This window comes from Dermochelys coriacea, chromosome 5, assembly GCF_009764565.3.
Source record: "Dermochelys coriacea isolate rDerCor1 chromosome 5, rDerCor1.pri.v4, whole genome shotgun sequence".
NCBI classification, from domain to species: domain Eukaryota; kingdom Metazoa; phylum Chordata; order Testudines; family Dermochelyidae; genus Dermochelys; species Dermochelys coriacea.
The window spans coordinates 39,740,646-39,758,729 of NC_050072.1; positions in this window are offsets into that span (position 1 = coordinate 39,740,646).

Sequence of the window (18,084 nt, forward strand, 5' to 3'; positions counted from 1 at the left end):
CCTCCATATGCTCTGCTAACATATGGTGCTAACTTCTTTAACTAGTCAGAGTTATCATCCTGCCTGTTCGTTCTGTGTGGCAAAAATCTCCCACCATTCCTCACACCTGTGCAGCTCCATCATTGGTAGTAACACAGGGAGTACTAGTGTAGAGCAGGTTCCTATAGCTGCTGGCATTTTCAACACCATGTCACTTAGCCCTTCTTAGAGCAGGTTTACGTAGCACAGTGTTAAAAATCCTGATATGCATTCGCACTCCCACTGTTATTTTCAGCTGTGCAGGTGCACCAGTGGTAGTCATTGTGAGGAAAATTTGCTAAAAATCCCTAGTGTAGACAAAGTGTAAGATGCTACCCAACATATTCCAGAGCTTTCACTACTAAATCTCTTCTTAACTGAGCATTTGTGAATGATCAGTTCTTCCTGATGACATTGCCTTTCTAGACTCACACTCCACATTGTAAGTGTTGCTTTCCACGCCTTATGTCCATGAATGTTGGGTAGTGACAACGTATCCCTTAAACCTAACATTCTACTGTCTGGATGCTAGCGTCATGCCACCATGTTCTTATCTCTGATATTCTTCACTGCATTGGTTCTTCTCCAGGAAGACTGTCACAGCCTGCAAAATATACAAGCCACCTGTGAAATGCCCCTCTAACTGTTCTCTCTCTGTGCTACATTGTTAATTATTAATAGTAATGAGGTGTTACATGATGTACAAGACTCATCATGAAGACGGTACCTGTCTTGAAAAGCTCACAGTGCAAATGGCAGAAATGGAGAAGACAGGATGCTCTGGGAAGTCCAGAAGAAGAATATTTATCTATCACTCCAAACATATGTATCAAGTGATATAATTTTAAGTTTTAAGATATTTTATCACTCCCCTTTGTCTACTTTTGAATACTGGTTACTTTCCTATGAAAATCAGAGCATTCAAACACACTTGTTAATGTTTACATTTTTCCTTACAAAAGTATTGCTTGTTCAAATTACCCAGTTGATTGTCCTATAGCAGTGGTTCTCAACCAGGGGTCCACGGCCCCCTGGGGGGCTGCAAGCAGATTTAAGGGGGTCCACCAAGCAGGACCAGTGTTAGACTTGCTGGGGCCCAGGGCAGAAAGCCAAAGTCCCACTGCATGCGGCTGAAGCCTGGGGCCCTGAGCAACTTAGCTTCCCGGTGCCCCTGTGGCATGGGGCTCTGGGTAATTGCCCTGCTTGCTACCCCTTAATGCCGGCCCTGGCTTTTATATGCAGAAAACCAGTTATTGTGGCACAGGTGGGCCATGGAGTTTTTATAGCATGTTTGGAGGGCCTCAGAAAGAAAAAGGTTGAGAACCCCCACCCTATAGTATTCCTTACACTAAGCCTTATGGGCTTGATCTTGGCCTCAGTTTAATCAATAGGAGTTTTGCAAGGAGACAAAGAATTAGCAGTCACTCTGTGTAAAGCAATACAATGACTTTTCCATTAGTCATGACACTCCATAATGAACAAAACATAAGGATCTCCAGAAGAGGAGAGAAAGCTGACGACTTCCAAAAACAACAGACAGGTAACCAGTTTCCCCTTGTATATATATCACACCTCTTACTCCATGCTAAGAAAGAAATCCCTTTTACAAATACATATATATTTGACTTTAAACATATGAATAGTCCCATTTAATTCCTTATAAAATCCAGGCTGTAGCGGGGCAGATACCCTGTGCATGTGAAGGGCTTGGCTGATTGGGGAAGCAACCACAGCTGGAGCCATGCCCCCAATCAGGCCACAGCTGGCCCTATAAAAGGGCTGTGAGCCAGGAGCTCAGGCAGAATCTCTCTAACTCTGGAGAGAGAAAGGTACTTGAGGTAGAGTAGTGTTGGGGAGCTCTAGTGTGCAAGCCTTGTGCAAGGCTTAAAGAAGGAACTGGGGTTGTAGAGGTACAGTCTGGAGTGAAGCAGTGGCAGCTGGTCCAAACCCCCTTGCCAGTGATGAGTAGTTTATAGACTACAGTCTGCCCCAGTGGGTGGGGGTCTAGATGATGACTGGCAGTAGCCACTGAGGCAAGGTGGGGATAGAGGGTTGGGGGTTCCCCTGGGTGGGGAGACCCAGAGTATGGGGTTAGTGCTGGGGGTGGAACCCCAAGGTAAAGGGGCACCAGGGTCTGGGAGGGACATGGGGGGGTCTGAGGTAGGTGAGCCACTGGTAGAAGAGATGCTCCATATGCTGGAGAGCTAATTCCCAGGATGACCAGCAGGAGATGCCATGCAAGTGAGTTGTTGCTTTGCTACGCAAGCCTATATTTTTTTTTTATACAAGTTATTTTTCAGAACTCTGCTGATTTTGCTGCAGAGATGTACAAGACTAGGCAAGAAACCCAGAAAATGTTTATTTGCCTGTACATCTTTAAATGTGGATTCTTTCCTTCTACCCCTGATACTGTACTATGAATTCCCTGCCATTTGTCCCTGTCTGCTGTCCCCCAGAGTGAGACCATCAACATTTGAGTCAGGAGGAATTCAGAACTCTGTGGAGACCCATCATATACTTCTAGTAGCTAAATAATTTCACCAATAGTCTTCCCTTCAACATCACCAACCAAAACAATTGAATGGCTGAAATGTTCTATGAAACTTGCACCCCAGCATAAGAATGTCTAGAAAATTCCATATAGGTTTCTCCATGGAAAAATTGAGCATTTCTCCACAGTGCAGTATACAAGAACATTTTCATGGTCTTTTTTCACCCAGTGTATAACACTCAAGCATATAAATCTAGTATTTTGTTAAATATGTTTTAGCCCTGTGTAAAAGAAAGTAAGTCTTGAGTAGATGAACATAAGAATTCCTGATCAGCTGCTCATTTAAATGCAAGGTACAAAGCTAAAATTAATCATGAGCGTTTTTGTTTTTCACTGGCATTATTTTAGATAACGTATGTTATGTGGTTAGAGAGGAGTTCTTGTCACTGAGGTTCAGATTTCAATATTGTTACTAATATTGACCAGTATTTTACCCCATAAGTAGGGCCATTGATTCCAAGGGGATTAGTTACAGGGTAAAGTACTAAACAAGAATAAGGAATCTGAACATGGCCTTATGTTGATTGGAATCTACTTTTGTCTATTGAATGTTGGAGAGTAATTTGTTTTAAAAAAAATATATTCTTTTCCTCCATGCAATAGGAAATGCAGCTTCATAAAGCAATATAAAAATATAACCCAGGACTAAGACTTGGTGCCAAAAGGGAAAATACATTGACACTTTAACCCTGTGTGGCATGTTCTTTACGAAGTTGGGTGTTTGGGGAAGATTTGTCTTTTTTTTTTAAAGATGACAAAAGTGTAATTGTTGGATAAAAATAAAGGGCTTCAAGGACTTTGATAATCTTTCTGTGATGACGACAAAGAACAAAGGAAAGTCTCTGCCTCAGGATCCATTCCAGCCAAATTCTGCTCTCAGCTCAGCAGGCAGGGCTCCCATTGAAGTCATAACATTTTGATACCATATTGCATATCCAAGGGTAGAATGTGGCCCTGAGTGACTGATGTCCAAGGCTTGGGGCTAACAGCCACTGAGTGAGTTGTCCTCCCATCCAAACCCATCAATACGTATGGTTAATACTAGTGGGGGACTCATCCGTAAGAGAACTACTGTAGCAGTTGTATCAAGGCTCACACAAGGTCAAAGATTGCAGTCCTGGACATTACATCAGTTAACTCAGAAGGGTTGGTCAAAGGCTTTGGATACTGGTCTTTGTGCTCAATCTGTTCTAACTGTTGAAAAACAGAATGGGGAGGCAGAGATGTGTAACAATAGCTAACTCTCTGTCTCAAGAGAAGTCATGCTGCTCTATTCCTGTTGGAAGGTGACGGGAAACTAAAGAAAGCACACTATAAAAACTGTGTCTGTAGAACACAAGGAGGTTCTTTAGCTCAGAACTCCTGATGACCCTATTGTGGTCAAGTGAGTGTATGTAACCCCTTTATTTGTTACAGGACGCTAATAAGTATCCTGAAGGCAATATGATAGTGCAGACAGTGAGCCCAGAGGTCTTGTACTCAAATACCTTTACCTTTGCTATACAAAGATAACTAGAGGAATGGAAACTGCCTGAGTTCTGCAGAACTGTTAGAGTGATGGGTGTAAAATCATATATTAACTAGGGATCAGAAAATGAATGGTATTTCTAAGGATCAGTGAAGTATTTTGTTTCCACCAAAATAAAACTCCGGGTCAGAGAGCCTTTGCGTACATGAGAATGAGGCGCAGAATATTTATTCTGCAGGGACTGGACAAAGTGGAGTCAGACAATTCCTGAGTAAGTTAACACACTAATTCCAGTAGGGATGCTGATCGTGCAGACTGTCATTTCTATTGACCCTTAGTTTTTGAAATGTCATTTATTGTTTCTATGATGTCTTAGACTAACAAATTTATTTGAGAATAAGCTTTCGTGAGCTACAGCTCACTTCAGCTGTAGCTCACGAAAGCTTATGCTCAAATTTGTTAGTCTAAGGTGCCACAGGTACTCCTTTTCTTTTTGCAAATACAGACTAACACGGCTGCTACTCTGAAACCTATGATGTGTCTGAAAGCCCTGCATGTGCCCATTCCTGATGCCACTGGACCCAATGACAAAACACGCTTTTACTGCACTGGGTGCACAGCTGAACTCTAGGGTTCAAATTCACCCCAGTGCAGAGGGCCAGTGCAAGATCTATGTACCACTTACATGCTACCTGTGCCCTCAAAGTAAGACTTTAATGAGACCTAAAGTGGTGCATGGGATTGTGGGCCCACTGTGTAGGGGTGGATTTCACATAGGTGAGTAGAAATGAGCTCTTTCAGAAGCACATTGGCCTCTCCTGCCTTAAAACATTAATGGATGTAAGGAGTATGTTGTCTGGCACAGATCTCCCTCCATACAATGCTGTGCACACTTCTGATGCTATATAAATAGCAAATAAAGTTTGAAAGAGCTTTTGATGAAGATTAGCTGCATATGTTTGTAGTTTTGGTTAGCAATACAGCCAGTCAGCTGTCCCTCAGCATCCCCTTTCCAGTACAAGCATGTAAAGTCTAGCTTCTGCAAAGGAATAGTTCTTTTGAAATGATGTCTTCTATATTTAGAAGCTGATGATATAATTTAATTTGCCTCCTGTTATTGCGGACACTATGATTTGCATGGTTCAAAGGCTTTTCTCCACCCCAGAATGAAGGAGAAACTGAATAGTTTCATGTAAGACATTCTTCCACTCTAAGTAACTTTTAAGTTGTATTTTAAGCACAATCATATGCTTTCTTGGGTAAGCCTTTGGCTGGGTGATGTGGACTCTTATTTATTTGGTTTTACATTTTTATAAAGCCATAAAAATAAATCCCACAGCCAGATACTAGAACTAAGCAAACAGTGTGCATATGAGAGAGAGAGCGAGAGGATTTGTACAAATGTTTGAATTTGAAAGCAAATTTGGATTTGACCTTGTTTGTGAAACTATTTGAGCACTCAGTAATTACAAAAAGGTAAAGTTAAGGTTGAGCATTCACCAAGAGCAATCTTTGAATTTTACACTGGATTGTAGTTGTCACAATTTGAACTGTGTTCATAAAAAGGGTGCATGAACCTCTTGGGGCATGTGGAGGAGGAGAGCCCTTTGTGGGCCAGAAGCACTGTGCTCCTGTTTCTCAAACCAAAACACCAAAAGAAAGAGGCCACTAGATAGCATTAACAGGGCACAGATGTTTCCTTCCCACTCTCTAAAGCAGCTGTGCTCTTACCAGACTCATCACCCTCCTTCCAGTCAGAGATCAGGTGGATACTGTTTCAATAGTGGTCTCTTCACAGAAGAAGGGAAGAGATTAGGGAGAAGTTTCCCTGGATGGCTCACATCTAAAGGTACAAGTATGAGTTCAGTGTAATTTTGCCCTAATCCTTGCAACTGGATCTTCCCCTGTGAATCCAATTGCAGGATTGGGGCCTCTGCTTGTCATTTGGAAATTGGCTGCTTCAAAATCTAAAACTTTTGTTTAACTGGAATTAATATAGACTGAACCAAACCCAAGAAAAGGACTTTCTATTAGAATCTAAAATGGATGTGAAATAGCTCCCTTTCCCACACCCCCCTTTTCTGCTGTGAACCTTGGACCTACTATTGTCAGTCACTTTCATAAATCATCCAATCAGGATATAGAAACAATACTAGACTTTTGTGTAGCTAACCAATAGAATGTCAATTAAGAATATTTACAGCTAACTGTTTGTTTGCAAATAGTCTGCAGGTCAAGAACTACTTGCAGAAGAAATCCACAGGTAACCTCAAATGTGGTATACACAAGCTTTCCACAATCTGTTTGTGGACAATTTGAAAACAAAGATAAATCTGAGGAAAAAGTGACAACTCTCCAGCTCCTGTAAGGCAGATGGAAGGGGCCAGGCTCGATTTCCCCCTCCTTCCCATAGGCCCAGACTTGGCCTCGATGGCCCAACCACTTCCCTTTTTCTGAGGCCATGTGGGTGAGGCCAGACAGAGACTAAGTATTTATATGGGCCCTGTCACTTTAGTACATGAGCAGTTTTTCAGCTGCTGCCAGAACAGCAGCAGTTGGTAGTGAGAGGGGGAGACCTTCCCATGGGAGTCTCACCCTTTGATGTTATGAGCATGACACCAAGGGCTTTCACCTGTGATGTCATCGGTACTGACAGGAGAGCATATGAAGGACCCTCAAAGAGAAATTTGGGTTTGCCACCTCATTGGATGTTAGGTAGACTTTGATTAAAAGGCTGCTCTAACACAAGGAGGGAATTTTGTATTTAAAATATATAAATTAAGTAATAAATATTAATAATTTGAAAACCAAACTATTAACTAACTGGCAGATGTGTAATAGCTGAGCAACCAGTTGAATTACTAAACAGATTTGGCTAGGGATAAGAATTAACAAAAATGAACGAACAATAAGTTGGTGGAGGGGCAGCTGGAGGATAATATAAAAAGAGAACTAACGTGCTTGTCATCAGTGGGATCTTTCTTCATGTGCTTCCCCCATGCCTCCATCTGACTCTTTCATTTAAGACCAAAAGCTTTTTAACACAGGGATTGTCTCGTGTTGTATAGAATCTGCCATGATGGGACTCCATTCTTCACAGGGCATCATCATCATTTCAATTTACTGCTAGCTTCCTCTATCTGCAGAGAAGTGCTCCCTGGTATCTTCCAGCACAAGGAGGTGTTGAGTATTTCCTACAAGGTTCAGAGAGACCTCTCCTCCTATTGAATCAATAGGAAATGAGGGTGCACCTTGCAGGAAATGTTCAGTACCTCCCTACCATTGGAACCAAGGGGAATACCTCTCCCTCTCTTACATGCACCATGGAAAGGGGCACTTGTGTTTGACTAGGAAGGGCGCCCTGCAGATAGTGCTAGCTTTATATGACACTCGCCCCCAAGTGCTCCGCAGGAAGCGGGAGCGAAGGACAGTTTTGGCATGAGGGATGTGACGTGGAATGGATTTTGGTTGGACTGGGTTTGTAGAAGGAAAGAGGGAATGATGTAGTATGAAAAGGATTGAATTAGAGCTTACATCTGAGAGTTTGAGGTAGCTGCTAATGGCCCCCTTCTCTAGTCTCTTAGGCCTCTAAATACTTTTGAGTATCTGATCCTTGCTTCCCAGCAATTTCACTTTAGTGCCCATCCTGTTAGGTGCTGAATGCAATCTCAGGTGGCACTCACCATTTTGTGCAATTGGGTTCATGATGATTAACAAAGCCAGCAGTGCCTGGTGTGGGCCCAGACCCACAGGATGGGATTCACAAAGGAATTTAGGTGCCTAAATCCCACTGATTTCACTGAGTTAGGTTCCTAAACACCTTTGTGAATTCCGCTACCCACAGTAACTCACATTTTCCACTACAATGTATTTACGTGCTGAGATACTTCCCATTTGAAGCACCCAAGGCTGTCTGACTTGAAGGACAGATGGCTGTAAGGTTGGTACTGCATGTGGACAGCTAGATAGAAGGAAGTTGTGATGGAATCTTTTCATTCTCAGCCTGCACCCTGCTCTGGAAGTCAAGAACACGCTCTACATGGTTGAGTGCATCTGTTCATCAGCATCCCCTCCTGTTCCTAACAGGCAGGAACACTGTATCCCTGTTGCCTTGGAGGATGGCTTTTAAGGAGGGAGCCTGCTGTTTCTGCCATCTATCCCAGTTCCACTATCCTAGTCATCTGCCTGATGACCCTCTAGTGCTAGTTGTGCAGGTAAACTACTGTGCTTTGTCTCTGAAGGCAAAAGAGTCATGAATGTCTCTTGTGCTCTATGCAATAATTAACAGTTGTGGACAAACTGATTTCAGGTTTTAGCAGAAATTGATTTAAGTAAATTTTCCTGCCAAGCTCACCTGAGCCAGCCTGCCAGCCAAATCTCTCCTGATGTTCTGTCATTTGATAAAGAAAACAGATTAAAAACTATTAGATACAGCTTCACCCAAGCTAGCCATACTGCAAACTTGTTTCTCTCTAGTTGCCTGCCACTCTGCTATCTAGACAGGTTGTCATTATCGGCCTCCCACTGCCCCAGCTTTGCCCCAATTTTTTTAAGCCCTACAGCATTGTCATTTGATGTGGCTGGTGAGGGAATTAAAGTAGATGAAGATTGAGGATACCACTCCCTTAGGTAATGATATATTCTGATTCCCTCCAGCTATCTTGCTAACAACCCAGTCCTCCTCCATCCTGGCCTTACTCCCCTATATTAAGAACTAAAGAATAATTAAAACCCTTCTTCATAAGGTGTGGCTAAATTCAATATTCAATTTACATTATGTTAATGCTTGTGACAGATGGGGTATGTTATGTGTTATGGCAATAAGTTAGTTGGCATGTAGTAATCAGCAGGAAAAGTAGACAAGATACCTGGGTATGCAGTAGCCAGCAGGAAAAGTAGATGAAAAATACTTGATGCTTTATACTCTTGAAACACAGCCTTCAGTAAGCCCTCATGGATTTAAATAACAATTATCAGGTTTTAATCTAATATGGTTATTACCTGTTCATACAGCAAAGATAAAATGAGTAAAAGTTACAAATGATATGATCCATCAGGTACACAAAACGCAAGAAGACTGCATAAGGCTGTATAGACATGTCAGGGTCCCAATAATATCACAAGACATGGGAGCTTTTCTTCTAAGGTTAGCATGATCTTGCCAGAATTGCCCACCCTAGACCCTTTTAGGCAAAAGCTTTTTAAAAAAAATTAATTTCTATATGCATGTATAAACTTGGGCCTTGATCCTGTAAATGCTTTTTACTAGGAGTAGGCCCAGTGGCTTGCGTACAATTAATCACATACATCCAGCAGTAAACATTTGCAGGATTAGACCTTAGGTTAGTTATCTAAAGATATTAGGAGGTTTTTTTCCCCTATATCAAAGATCATAGGCTAGGGGAGTCAAAGCAGATGTAAGATACTGCTCCAAAAACCACCACCTTAGGCCACACCCAGCAATTCTGATGAGATCATACTAACCTCAGAAGCAAAGCTCCCATGACTTGTGATGATATTGTGACCTTGACAGGCACATACAGCTTTATTTTTTTTATTATATACATGATGGATCACATAATACCATAAGAAACAGGTTTGATGAAAATCAAACTAAACATGACAGTGAACAATGGTCATAAGCTTTAAAATATGAGGGGCGGCAGGGAAGACAACTTTTTCTGTCAGAACAGTGCTAGCTACAGGAATCTGCTATGGCTTTCTTGATATGTGGACAGAGATTTGTGTTCCTGAGAACCAATTTGGAATTGTGTGCTTAAAAAAAAAAAAAACTTGCTACAGATTTCCAAAAAACTATTCTATAGCAGTTTTACTGTCCTGATTCTTGGGTGAGGGGTTACATCACTGTACCTAAATTAGGGATCTCCAGAGCAGAAACCATTGTGGTATCTGAGGAATGCTGAGGAAATGTTGATTGTGACCATTTGGGGAATTTATATAAGCCTATGAATTCCATTCAATTTTCTCAAAGAAAAGGCATACTTGGGGCACCTTAGACTAACAAATTTATCTGAGCGTAAGTTTTCGTGAGCTATAACTCCATCGGATGCTGTAGCTCACAAACTTATGCTCAAATAAATTTTAGTCTAAGGTGCCACAAGTACACCTTTTTTTGCGAATACAGACTAACACGGCTGCTACTCTGAAACCATTCAATTTTCTTTATTCTATTTCTTATCATAATCAGTTTGGAATCAATCTTTGCCTTTCTGGCAGAAAACAGAAAATGTCTGAAACTGAAACAGGACCATTAGGAACTGAATAGCCTTGCCATGGCAGAACAATGGAGACTGGTCAAGCCATTGACTGTTAGTGATCCTCTGCCTGCAATAGCTCAGAATAGAAAAACCCCAGTGGAGGGACAGAAGGAGCACAAGTTTTTAAAAAATTGGTCTTAAAAAGAGACTTAGTAAAAGTGGGCACTCCATCACCAGAATGGGAAGGCTGAGCAAGTAGAAAGGAACTAGATCCTCTGAAGGACTCTGACCAAAACTCAAAGGAGACTCATGAGGGCTGAGTACCCTGGAGGAGGTTGCACTCAGGTGTTTTTCCATAGGACTTAAATCTCTTATCATTTTTTTAATGAGTAAAATGTGCGTGTTGGACAAGTTCCTTTGCCAAACCTTTGTGTTCTTTACCTTAACTGTCACATAGTCCACAAACAGCTAAATGGTATGCCACAGAGCCCATGCAGTGGGACCCCAGGGAGAGCATGCATAAGCTACTGGGGAGGCTTGAGTACAGTTCAGCCCTAGTTTTGGGGTGGCCAGGGTTTCTGGTCTGACACTCCACATCCCACAAGACATATCAGGCAGGGCATCTGCCTGAGAGGTTGGACTTACTGATGCTGGATTCTGGATGCTGTTCAGACCCAACTGGGTTGAAAGCACAGGGGATCCAAAGGTGGAGTCCAATACAGCAGCTTGGTAACCATCCATGAAAAAAGAACTTGGTCTGGGATGTAATAGAGTGAGTGCCTCTAGTGTATAAATAGGGTTGTAGCTAACATGTTCTGATCCTGTTGGAGACAAGTCCTGAATGTTTTATAGTCCTATAGTTTGATTTCAAGAACTATATGAACAGCTGATTATTGGGTGATTAACTCAATCAATCATTACAAACTCTGTCTGTTTGCATATGCAATCCTATTAGTTAAAATGCTGTAAAAGTAGACTGGCTCAGTGATATAGCCACCCCAACCTTGTCTCTAGCTTGCAGGCATTGACGGTCACAATTTCTAGCTAATTTACAGAAGGAGAGAGATGAACTCCAGAGATGGTAGCTCCATGGGGTGGATTGCCACTGAGTGAATGTGATAACACTCCACACCCAGTTATGCCAGGAAAGACTTGGCTAGCCACAGAAGAGAAAAGCTCAGCTGCTAAGTTTTGAGTCTTCCAGCTCTGCTCATTAAGAGGAAGATATCGTCCCTCTTTTTAGGAAAAAATGGTATGTAAGAGGTGTTCCAGGAATTGGGGCCTGGTCAGGATTGCTGGGAAAAGTCCTGAGCTAATTGCATTGCTGCTTAGAGATAGCAATACTGTACTGGCTGAAATTGGAGACTTATCTTACATTTGCACTTGGACATTTGCCTGGCCAACAGCCTACATGCCCATTTGGGACTCAGCAGAATGATGCTGGAGCTGTTTTACAGTCTAGGACTATGGAAAGCTCTGTCAGGGATGTGGGCAGAATCTTGTTTTTCTTGTTTGTCCATAATACCAGGAAAGCATTTTACACTATTTGGCAGCTGCCTATTTCATAATGCCTGGGAAACATGATGAGATCCTGAGTGGGCCAGAGTCTGGCAATCTGGCAAAGTGTGCACCACAGGGGGAAAATGAGAGAACTACTCCACCCTTCAAAGTTGTACAAGTGTCTATTTTACACATGGGCCCAACACATGTCTTAAGAAAATATTCTACAGGGATGTATCCTTCCAACTGAACAACCAGCAGCTACAATTATCACTAATTGCGGCCAGTGACTGGCCACCAAACAAGATAAGACACATCAGAGGTTTTTAAAGAAATCTTAACATTGTACTTAGGCTGACTTTCTAGGTCCCCCCCCCCCCCCCCCCCGCCCCTTAGTTTGGCAAGATTGGATTGACCTGAGACTTGCCATTTCAAGAGCAATGTTTTTTAAAATGTTAAAACTTAAATTTAATATTTCCAATTTTCCTCAAGTCTGGAGGGTTCAGCACAGCACTTTCAAGATAGCCTTAAGAGAAGTCTCTTTTCAGCAACTAGTCAAATGTGGCTATAGCTTTTCTAAAAGTATATCTGGATATGTCTATTTAAATGTAAAATTAATGTTGGTATTGAGAAATCAAGTACTCCAAAATGCGTACTGCAGTATGCATCTGGTAAAGCGCATCCTTACATTTTGTGGTATATTGTTGACAAACTAATAGGTTGTTTATGTTTTAATAAAACAAAGTGCTAAATACAGGCAACAGGGCCATCAATAACTAAGGCATCCTTAACAGTATATGACCAACATTTTAAACTATTCTAGTTACTTTAGTTGCACATCACAAGCCAGATGGTGTAGAGATTTGCCTACCTGCCCCTTCCTCCCCTCCCATCTCCCTGGCCATATTTTCCCTACTTGATTTTTCTGCATTATTCCTGCTCCTCCCCAGGACTATGTAACCAACCTTACATCTCCAGTTATCTTGTCTCCTCCTCCTAACTGCTGCTGACTTCTTCCTCTCCCCACTCCTGAATTCAAAAAGTAAATGCAAGAGTTATGGGGTTAAAAGCTCTGTCAAAAGTGAAATAACATAATGGCCCTACTGGGTCAGAGCAAAGGTCCATCTAGCCCAGTATCCTGTCTTCCAACAGTGGCCAGTGCCAGGTGCCTCAGCTTTTCCAAGCTGAAAAGTCCCAGTCTTATTAATCCCTCTTCATATAGAAGTTGTTCCATACCCCGAATCATTTTTTTTGTCCTTTTCTGAACCTTTTCCAATTACAATGTCTTTTTTTGAGATGAGGCAACCACATCTACACACCATATTCAAGATGTGGGCGTAACATGGATTTATATAGAAGCAACATGATATTTTCTGTCCTATTATTTATCCCTTTCTTAATTATTCCCAGCATTTTGTTGGCTTTTTTGACTGCTGCAGCACATTGAGTGGATGTTTTCCGAGAACTATCCACAATGACTCCAAGATCTTTCTTGAGTGGTAACAGCTAATTTAGACATCATTTTATGTGTAGTTGGGATTATGCTTTCCAATGTGCATTACTTTGCATTTATCATTAAATTTAATCTGCCATTTTGTTGCCCAGTCACCCAGTTTTGAGAGAGCCTTTTGTAGCTCTTGGCAGTCTGCCTGGGTCTTAACTACCTTTAGTAATTTTGTATCATCTGCAAATTTTGCCACCTCACTGTTTAACATGTTCTAGGGATTGAACATGAGCACTTTGGTCCCGATCCTGCAAAGCACTTAAGCAGCATGATCACATGTGCACATCAGCTATTTTAAAAATTGGGAGCAATCTGGAAATAAAAAGCCTCTGACTCCACTTGAATGTAGGGTCTTGCTTGGTCTGCTTTAGTAAAGGGTTATGCCTCTTCTCGGTTTATCTATCCCTGTGTGGTGGTGGTGGGGGGGGAAAACTAAGCCTTATAACAGAGTGACAAAGTAAAGAAGTTTAATGCACGTTGGAGTAAAAATGAACAAATGACGAGTGCACTGAAACGTCACTATTTGTGATGTATATTTTATTTAATATTTGAAAGGCATCTGGAGAACCAGAGCCATTACTAATGCACCTCCAGAGCCATGGTAAAACAGTGAGCTTGAATTGGCAAAATACTACTGAAAACTTTGGAAATATTGATTAATCATTCAGTACCTCCTTTCTTCTGATTTGGACCTAGATGCTGTCATCAATGCCTCTTAAGACTTTTGCAATGTGCTTTACAGAGAAATACACCTAAGGGATCATCATTTGTTCTAAAGTCTCTTTGGAATTGCCTCCAAAGCTGTAATTATTTTCAGGTAGTGTCATTGTTCTTTTCTCCCCTCCATGTCCCCAAACCATTTACTGGTGCCTCAATTTATTGAAGAGTGTGAAATAAAGGATAGTGAAAGGACTTGCTAATGTAGATCCTGTGCACCTGGATATTTCCCCTTCCCCCACAACTTTCCTCTCCTCCTCTATCTTATTAGAAAGCTGGGTTGAGGGCCATGCTTTTTTAACTGGTCAGGACCATGTTTCCATTCCTTTTAGGAAGTCAGTCTTAGCAGCTTCTGTAATACTGATTTAACACATGTTTGATAACATGGCTATACAAATAGAGCCTTGATTTTGAGGGAGAGGGCATGGGGAGTTGTAAGAAATGGAGATTAATGGTATTTTTCAGAGAGATAATCAGCTCTCAGCTCAGTCATTCTCCACCTTCCAATAGGATGTAGTAGCTAGTACCACAGAAGCCAACTAAGCTCTCAGGAAAAATATGAAATATTTAGCCATCAATATGTTGTGTTATTGGGTCAAAGTACTTTTCCTCTTTTTTTAAGAGACAGTTGCTTGTGTGAGAGAACTAAGGGTTCATCTGTATGGGGGTAATGTGCTCTATGGGGATGGGATTTCTTAAGTGGACTAAAGCATTGTTTAATTGTTCTGGGTAGAACTCGCTAGTGCACACAGGTGGTTTCCTAGTGCACTTTAACACAGACCTATTTCAAACAGCACTATGTCAAAGTGCACCAGCAGGGTCCATGTGGACTAATAATCAACACATTAGTGTAGTTTAGAAATCACACCCCTGTAGAGTGTATTACTTCATTGTATTGACAAGCCTGAAATAAAACACCCTTCCCCCACCCCTACCCTCAAAAAAAATCCAAACACCAACCCCTCTCCTTCCTAATCTCCCTCTGTCTTATCCCCTCTATTTAATCTTCTTAGGCAATCACTATGCAAATATAAAATCAGTGTTACAGCAGGTACTACACCTTACTGTTTCCATTCAAACAATGCAACAGGACACTGGAAAATTGGAATCATAATAAGCTTACTGTTTGTAATTGTTTATGCATGTAGGCCCTTAAAGATATGCAACCACATGTTTAAACTACCTGTGTTAGATAGACAAAAGCAGCCTCAATCTTGTTCCACCCCAACTAACTACAATCAATTCTGCAATGGTTCATAGTCAGACAAATGCATGGGGATGTGCAGTGCATTCTGGAGAGCTGTAAAATCTGGCAGACCACCAGAGGGAGTGAACTGCATAGCCAATGGACCTCATTGAAGACCCCTCATCTGTTTCTCAAGAATGAATATCTAGGGACTCATTGCAAAAGTGTTGATCTGTTCCCTCACATCCACAGCCTCACTAAGTAACCTGGGGATATGGCTAATGCTTTTCCACTAGGTCTTCTGCTCCATTTACAATAGGGTGAGGAAATGCTGCAAAGTGATAGATCCAAAAAAGTTACACATCTGTTGGGGTGGGGGGGAGTACTCCCCTTCCACATGGATTTTAGGGGGGGAAGAGGTGCATATGGCTCTGATGTTTAAGTGTCTGAGGTCCTGCTATCTCAACACATATAATATCCTGCATCTGCTTAGTAACAATATTTTTTGAACACCAGAATACAAACCAGGCCTGTATTATATTCTTACCCCCACCCCCTATAGCAAATAGGAAATCCATTTAACCCTGCAAGGTTACAGAAAGCAGGCTAAGTCATTCTTCCACAGGAAGCAGGCAATTCATCAGCTAGGGTAGCTTTCTGTTTTGTTTGTCTTTTAAATAGGGTTCCAGTTTCATGACTCAAATCTGGTGGTGGCTTGAACAGGAAAAAAAGCAGTTACAAAGGCCTGCCTTCTTAGTGGCTGACAGTAAAACTGGATGCTGCATAAACATGTACTAAAAAGCTAACTCCTGCCCCCAAGAACTCCCAACCTAGATTATAACAAGGTGTAATTGATGCATGAAATAAAGAGGGGTGAGGGTGGGAGCCCAAGGGAAAAGTAAAACAAGTGGAGTTTGCAGAGCAGGCAGGTGTCTCAGCTCGTCATCTGCCTGTTCTTAGCCAGCAGTGTCTTGCAGATATCTTACAACTTCAATACTTATGATTACAGTTTCAATTATGACTTATTTTCATTACTTGAACTTTCCAAAGCTCCCAGTCTCAGCCAAAAGGTGATTTTTTTGGCATATTTATAGTCAATACTTTTGGAAAGTTTTTCGGGGGCAGAGGAGGACATTCAACCATTTTCAAATTATGCAAGGCTGAAATAAAACAATCACTCCCACGTCATGAAAATCCTAAAAATGGCTGAGACACATCAGGCTTGATCCACCACTCTGTTACAGCTTTATAAGGACACATCGAAATTTATTGCAGTGGAGTTACAGTAAAATAAAGTGAATGGAAGGCAGTGGATGATTTGTATTCATTAGATTGCACTAATTCAGCTCTGCCCTGACCATACACCATCTCCTGCATTCCTCTTTCCCCAGCATGCTCATTTCTCCTTCCTCCCACACAGTTGCCAGTGCTCACTCTAGCGTAGGCATAGAGATTTGGTTACATTACTGAGCACTATGCCTAGCCTCTGCATACGTATGTTGACAAACAAAGAGCACACAATACTAGCACTGTAGTCCTCCACGCTTCTTTCAGCCTCCATGAGTGATTCTAATGCTAAGCTTTAACTTCAAGTTCTAAAAGAAACAGTAATATATTGAAAATGTCTTGCCTGTGTAACTAATAGCATTACTATTCACAATTTATGCTCAGCATGGACAGTGAAACTGGACTAGTCAGTTTCATTTTCAGGTTCTCACTTACAGACACAATATTGTTGCAATGTTGAAAACAAATGCAGAGAAAAACAAATTTAAAAAATTCACTTTTTATCATTGTGATGGGGTGTTCACCCACACAGGGCTAGAAGGGGTTAAGGTGCCCAAGTAGGCCTATTAACTCCACAGGCTGCACCTGGAGGGAGAGCCAGGGAGCAGGGAATTGACTGCAAGCAGGTTCAGCTCTACAGGAATAGGTGTCCCTATAAATCCAGGCAGCTGGCAACAGACAAGGGATACTGCTGGGAAAGAACAGTCACTCTCTAGGAAAGGGATTTGGTGATGGTATGCCTAGAAAAAGCAGAGGAACCAGGAGTGGTGGGAAGCAGTTCAGGGAAAGAGTAAAGTCCAAAACTACTGGGTTGAGGGTCTCTGGACTGAAACCCACAGTAGAGAGTGGGCCTGTGTTCCTCTACCAGCCACTGAAGGAGTGGAATCTGAGGGAGTGAATGGGAAGACTGCCTAAGGCTGCTGAAGAAAAGACTTTGATATACCCCAAAAGGGTGGCACGCTGACTAGCCTGCCAGAGGACTGAGCCATGAAGAGGACACTGCAGTTGCTGGAGTGAGAGAGGGGCTATAGACCAGAGAAAGAGATGGGAATGGCTGTTGACCTGATAAACTAATCCCCAAAGCAACCAGGAGGAGGTATCAGATTAGCAGTGAGTGGTACACTGCATCACGAGTGGGGGAGAACATGAGCATTCGGTCGCCCCTGAGGGACCAGTATTGTGTGGAGGACTGTATAGCAAGTGAAGGGATGTAGGAGACAGTCACTCTGATATAAGGGGTGTGTGTGTGTGTGAGAGAGAGAGACTGTGCATGGCAGTTGCCCCTGATACAATGGGCCAGAGATAAATTGTGCAGGAGGAGTATCCCAAGGGTGTGTATGAATATGAAGAAGCCAGCAATACAGCCTTTTGTGGCTAAGGGAAGCTATACTTTACGAGGGTGGATGCTGGAGTTGCTGCTCCCACAGAGGGGAGCTGAGAAGCAACAGGGGCGGCCCATGCCACATGGGGACAGATCCTTGAAAACCAGCAGAGACTGTAGGAAGTGCCAGTATACCAAGGATAGGTGGCCAATAGCAGCATTTGTACAGGGTACTACCGGTGGGAAGTAGAAGGTGGAAAGGCTCTCTGGAGCTAGGTCAGAGACTCAACTCTGAAGATGTTAGGGTTGTGGGA